The sequence below is a fragment of the Lygodium microphyllum genome, chromosome 5, assembly GCF_053477565.2.
Source record: "Lygodium microphyllum isolate KBCC chromosome 5, Lygodium_microphyllum_v1.1.10, whole genome shotgun sequence".
NCBI lineage: Eukaryota > Viridiplantae > Streptophyta > Polypodiopsida > Schizaeales > Lygodiaceae > Lygodium > Lygodium microphyllum.
Window position 1 is genome coordinate 174,409,572 of NC_141139.1, and position 7,403 is coordinate 174,416,974.

Sequence of the window (7,403 nt, forward strand, 5' to 3'; positions counted from 1 at the left end):
CTGATTTATAGTTGAAATTGTTTGAGAAAAATGATTATGTTTGAGACAACACATCCTAAGGTCAATCCCTAGGGTGTAGGAGAGCCATAGTGAAAGAAATGAGAGAGAGAGAGAGAGAGAGAGAAATGGATAAGGACTAGGCCAGAAGGGTAGCAGACATGCTCCCTATTCAAATCATTATCTTCCATAGTCTAATTGTGTACTCACACTCATCATACAAAAATAAGGTAACCTATACGTAACCATAGTTGAGACAGTGTGACCCAACCTTATTCAACTAAGGTAAACAAATTGAACCAAGGTTCATGAGCTTGACTCTCAACACTCCCCCTCAAGCTCAAGTGTGGTACTTCACTCCAAGTAGCTCTTTGAAATGCACAAACTTATCTTTACCCAATGACTTGGTAAATATATTTGCAACTTGGTCTTCATCCTCACATGGACCAAATCAATGTCACATGCAATCACTAATTCTATGATAAAGTGATAGTGTACTATTAAGATGGCAAGCTCAACACGTGCAGATATTGATGATGGATCGCCTGGCTAGATGGGTCTGCACGTCTACACTTAGCACGTTGGTGGTCATTATGATACTCACATGGCCACTGACTTATCACTTATTATATTTAGTTTGTTACACCTACCTACAACTGGCAAAGATATAGCGCCAATCAATTAGTGTAGTCTGTTTTGTGCTGTTTGACTTAATAGGCCACTTTTCTTTATGTTATATCTTATCTATACTTTGTGTGCATTGTATTGTGTGTGGGAGAAGAAGAAGAAATCAACAAGAAAATTTTTTGGCCTCCATCTCTCTTCTTGTGTTCTTGAGTGAGCTTCCTCTTGTATATACAATGTGTGTTTGGCACAGCAGCTCAAGCAAGTCCCCCCGCCACATGATTCTTGACATGTATCTCAATGTGCTTAGTCCTAGCATGATAGATTACTGGCTAGGAGCACACTACTCTTCTTGTCACAATAGAGTGTGACATGCTTGACTTCCTGCATGCCCAAATCATCAAGAAGATTCATGAGCCATGCTGCCTCACATGCAACTAGTGCAACACCTCTATACTCCACCTCAGTAGTAGAGAGTGCAATTGTTGGTTACTTCTTACTACTCTAGTTGACCACACTACTACCAAGGAAAAATGCATACCCACTACTAGATCTCCTATCATAAGCACTTCTTGCCTAGTCAGCATCTGTATATCATGTAAGCTCCAAAGGCTTACCATGCTCACAAAATAGACCATAATCTGATGTAGCCTTCACATATCTCAAGATCCTCCTCACTGCATCCAAGTGAGGCTTTATAGGCTTTTGCATGAATTGGCTAATCGATCCAACTGAATATCTAAGGTTTGTTCTAGTAATGGTAAGGTAAATCAAGCTACCCACCATTTGTCTATACATAGTGGCATTCTCAACCAATATTTGCAAGTAGCTTAACATTTTGTTCCAATGGAGTGCTCAAAGACTTGCAATCCAACATACCATACTTGGTTAACATGTCTTGTGCATATTGCTTTTGCAACAACCAAGTACCATGACGTGTAGAGACAACCTCAATCCCAAGGAAATACTTCAGTCCACCCAAATCTTTGACCTGAAATTCAGCATGTACCATTTTCTTGATCTCTCCATTTCTTGTGACATCATCACCTGTAATGATGAAGTCATCCACATAGATGACTAATATCACATAACCATCCCTTGTCTTCTTTGTGAATAGGATATGATCAGCCTTGCCCATAGTGAATCCAAGTTTTTATAAGCATGCACTTATCTTAACATTCCAAGATCTAGATGCTAGCTTCAACCCATACAATGCTTTCTTCAATTTACACACACGTGTAGGAAAATCTATATGTGCATAGCCCTCACGCTAATCCATGTATACTTCCTCAACCAAATCACCATTGAGGAAAGCAATTTTCACATCCATCTGATACATACTCCATCCTCTAGATGCTACTAATGCAATCACTATTCTCATGGTTGCCATGTTTGCAACAGGAGTGAATGTCTCCTCATAATCAAGACCATATTGTTGTGCATGCCCTTTTGCCACAAGTATTGCCTTGTATCTTTCCAATGTGCCATCTGATTTGCACTTTATCTTGTATACCCATTTGCAACCAATAGGTATTTTTCCTTTAGGAAAATCAACCAAATCCCAAGTGTCATTTTTAGCCAATGTTGAATATTCCTCATCCATTGCCTTACACCAATGATCATCCAAAAAATGTTGCTATGTACTCACATGACAATGCTGCAATAAGGGACATTGAGATATGGCATAAAAGGATCAGTCATGTAAATGTTCAAAAGCTGAATAATATGTAGCATAAGCAAGTTGTAATTGGACTCCTTAAGTTCAAGCATGCGGAATTGGGACATGTATGTCAGTCTTGTCAATTTGGGAAGCAATTAAGGCTTCCATTTATGAGGCATGTAAGCACTACTACTAGACCATTACAACTTGTACATTATGATGTATGGGGATCCTCACAGAATGCATCTCTTGGGGGATCACATTACTATGTGTTATTCATGGATGACTATAGTAGGTACACATGGTTGTATGTGCTGAAGCACAAGAGTGATGTCATGGATGCTTTTCAGGACTTTAAGAGACATGTGGAGAAAGAATTGGCTTGCTACATCTCATGCTTGAGATCTGATAGTGGTGGAGAATATGCTTCTAAAGACTTTGATCACTTCTCGGTAGCCCATGGGATTAAAAGGCAATTGACATGCAGGTACACACCACAACAAAATGGTGTGGAAGAATGAAAAAATAGGGTGATCATGGAATCGGCAAGAGCCATGTTGAATGACAAAATCCTACCAAATGCATATTGGGCAAAGGCTATAATGACTACAGTGTATGTCATGAATCGTACACCAACAACAGGTATACATGAGGTGACTCCTCATGAGAGGCTTTATGGGATAAAGCCAGATATTAGACATCTTAAGGTCTTTGGATACTTGGCATATGTACATGTTCTAGATGAAAAGAGGAAGAAGCTTGATCCAAAGGCAGAAAATGCCATCTTTATTGGGCATGCACAAGATATGAAAGTGTACAAATGCTACAACCCTTCTACTCATGAGACATTAATCTCAAGAGATGTAGTATTTGATGAGCTGAAATCATGGCATGAGAATAAGATCACTTTGATGAATGATGATGATGGTTGTGATGAGACTTATGTACATGTAGGTACAAATGAAAGTGCAAAAATTTTTGGGCCTTCTAAAGATGCCACTACATCAGTTAGTCCTTGGACAGGTAGATTGAGGACTTCAACATCTTTGTCCACTGACATGGGTATGTCAGTGAGGGGGAGAAACCTAGGGGTTTTGTAGCAAAGGGAAAAGAGAAGATGGCATGTAAACTCAAGAGGAGGATGTATGGGCTGAAATAGGCACCTCGAGAATGGTAACACAAGTTTGATACATTCATGCAGTCTTAGGACTTTCACAGGAGTCAAGTTGATCACTACTTATACGCCAAGAAGGCAGCAAATAGCAGCCTAATTATCTTGGTCTTGTATGTGGATGACATGCTGATTGCAGGCGGGGATGTTTATGCCTTAGACTCTCTAAAGAAAAATCTACATAGCAGTTTTGTCATAAGGATCTTGGTGATGCAAATCGCATTCTTGGGATGCAGATACTTAGGTATAGACCAAAAGGGCTTCTCTATCTGTCCCAACAGGAGTATGTATCCAAGGTTTTGCAGCATTTCAATATGAAGGGGGTAAAGTGATTTGGGTTCCATTGCCTCCATATGTGAAACTTAGTGCAAATGACATCCCTACATCTAATGATGAGAAGGTTGAAATGGCCAAGATTTTGTATGCTTCAGCTTGGTAGCTTGATGTATCCTATGGTTGCGTGATGGGGATTGGATAGGTATAGGATTTCAGCTTTGTACATACTTGGATGATTCTTTTCCTCTACCTTTGGGCACATTTCTTTTAGGGGGGAGGTTGTTGGGAATAAAGGGCCATTGTGCCCACCCAATGTATGGGCACCCTTTAGGGTTGTACCTTTATTGATATACCTATCTGGAAAACCTAAGTGGTACTATCTTTTTTCTCATACCCACAAATTGTCTCTGTCTCTCTATCCCTCTCTCCATGCATCATTGCATCCATTGAAGCTTCACACTCCATCAATCAGTTCACTTCAAACAATTTGAAGAGGCACTTTACAAAAGGTTGGAAAGGGTGCATAAAACAGTAAAACCAATCATGGAAAAATGGAGAAGAATGAAGAAAATGCGCAAGAAACATAGCACCATCATGCACCCTCTATGTTGATATCTTCCTTCATGAGGATCTAGGCACTTCTAATCACGTATTCAAAGCCTATTCCCCTTGGGCTTCACAATGATACCACTTTGTACATTGATTTGAAGAAATAAGAATGTTGAAAATTTAATATTTCTCTCTCCTAAAAAAATTCAGACTTACTCTCTCCTCTTTCTCTACCTACAAAGCGCTTATTCTCATGAGAGAGGAGGGGGAAGGGGATGAAAGTGTGAGAGATGAAGGTAGTGTCATAAAGAATGATCAGGATACATCACTGAAGCCCATGGGAGTTTTCCAAGAGCATCAACTACCTTGGTTTTCGCATGGGGTAACACCCACTTCATGATATGGAAGCAATCTATAAGTAATCGTGTTAATTTTCATAGCAAATGATGGTGAAATGAGAAACTATTTTATATTGAGGAAAATAAAGGTCAACAGTTAACTTTTTAGCACTTCAAATTTTATGCTCACTATTTTCTTGATTTTCTATGAAATATATGGATGAAAAATAAGGAAAAAAATGGAGAAAAATAAAAATATAGAAAATACTTATACTTAGGATAATATAAAAAATGTTATCATGCCTATGTGATGTGGAAGAAGAGTATAAGGAAAGAAGAATGTGGTTGCCATGTCAAAGGAAATTCTAACATCCCTAATAGTGCAGTTCTTTGTATTACCTAAAAATGTTATTTAAATAAAGAGGAAGAAGACAATACATGGGCCCATCTTGACCTAAGGCTTACTATGAATTTGAGCACATTACATTGGTGGAAGATGCATCGCTGAACCTCTCTCTCTATATTTATTTATTTATATTTATATATATCCTCTACAATTGTTGACAACAACCTACACATGCTATCTAGACCATAGTCCTTTTTCGTTTAAATATAAAGTTTAAAAAAATATGCACATGGAGTTCATGCCAGCAATATTCTCTTTGATGATGTAGCTCAACCATACTAATCAAACATTTGCAAATATGCTGGTGCATAATCAACCTCAACATTGAAGCAATCCCAAGGTAAGGCCCAAGCCATTTAATGGCCTACCAATTAAAGACATACCCATCTGGGTCAAACACTTCAAAAATGCATCGAGCTACCACACATAGAATAAGGATCAAAATTCTTTGGAAACCAGAACATTGCTAGAAGGCATCTCAACAACTTGGTACATGCAACAACCTATTCAAACAAAAGCTTACTTATCAATGCTAGAAGAGGCACTAGTCAAAGATTTTTATCATCAAAGCATCACATAAACAGCTCTACTGCAATTAGACAACCTTAAACAAAAACAAAATGAACCTATTGTTTAGTTTGCAATCAAGCTTAATCAACTCCTTCTTTGAGCTAATCCTATAATGCCGAAAGAAATGAAGTTATTCTTCTTATTGTCAAGGTTAATTCATGATCTTGTTTGCAGAGTTCATGACCAAGGTTCAATGACCTTTCAACAAAAAGCTCTTCAAATAGCCCAAAGAATAGAAGCAAACAATCAATCAAAAACATAAATTATAACACAAGCAACAAAAAAAACAAAAAAAACAATTCGATGAACCTATCTCGATGAATATCAATGTGCAGAATGCCAATTTACACAAAGGAGGCAGCATTATGTGGCAAAAACACAAGCAAATTGAATCAAGAAAACGTTATTTCCATCAACTAATGACCAAGGAAGACCAAAATGCTTCTATTGCAACAATTATGGGCATATGAGAGGACATTGCAAAAAACTACAACAAGCTCAAGTGCAAAGTCTCCAAATAATCAGAAGTGAGCCTACAACATTAGGAACCGTTCCAAAAAGCCCTTGAGTGAGGCCACACATTCGCAATGTCAAACGAAAGACAACCTTCACCATGTAAAGTATGCACAATAATCACAAACATTAAGGATCATGAGATAGAAGAACTTATAGACATGAGAAGCACAATTTCATCTATTAATTACAAATTAGCAAATGAGAAAGTTAAAAGTACCAATCATAAGGACACAAGAAATAACAATACTTTTTAGGAATAATAAGGACTTTTATCACACAAGAAGAGGAGAGCCACTTTTGGCCACACATAAGAAAGAGCTTCTCATTCACTTTTCAACTTTATATACAAAACCCTAAATCCCTTTGTGGGCGGTCATCCCCTTATCCCCTTTTTTACATGGCCGGCCGTGGCCTAGGCCCTTTTTCTCATTGTCCTTATATCTTCCTTCCTTCCTACCACCCATCTACCTTTACAAATTGCACGGGTGAGAGCCTGGTGCTCTCTAAATTAAATCATGATGCGCTTGCACTCTTTTACAAAAGTATTAACTTGCGCTTTTTCTTGTGCACCTTTTTCCTTTATTTAGGACTTTTCTGCACTTCTTGTGCTTCCATATTTTTCTTGGCACGCCTTTGTCTTCCGTTTCACTTTTGCCTTGGTCTTTGTCTTCTGCTTTAGATTTTATAGATTTTCCACCTTGTTCGTCTAACGGTTAACAATCCGAAGGATGGGTTTTCCTTTCACCCATGTGATTGCCTATCCCATGCTCTTTATTTGACTATCCCTACTACACCCCCCTCCCCCCTCCGGCTATAACCTCCCTTTGCCACTCCATCTCCTTGGATGATTGGACTAGGAGAATTAGTAACTTGGCTTACCGATTAGAGCTTCCCCCTTCCACCAAAAGTCACAATGTGTTTCATGTCAACCAACTAAAGTCCTTCATTGGCACCTCAGTGGACTCTGTCAAAGAACTTTCCCTTATAAACGAAGAAGGTATCATTCAATACATCCTAGAGGCAATCACTAGGTAGTGAGATAAACACTTGAGATCTCAATACATCAAGGAATACCTCATCAAATGGCAAGTCCTACCCCTGGAAGAAGCCTCATGGTGCCCAACCACTATTGTGAAAGAATTTTCTCATCTCCAAGAGGCCCAATGGTGGGCTGAAGACTAGCAAGTTGTCTTCTTCTGACCACACACCATTGCTTGTACATTGCACACTATTTTATAACAATGTTGTACCTACCTAAAATACAGTCACGTACTTCCTACATGGACTAAAATTACA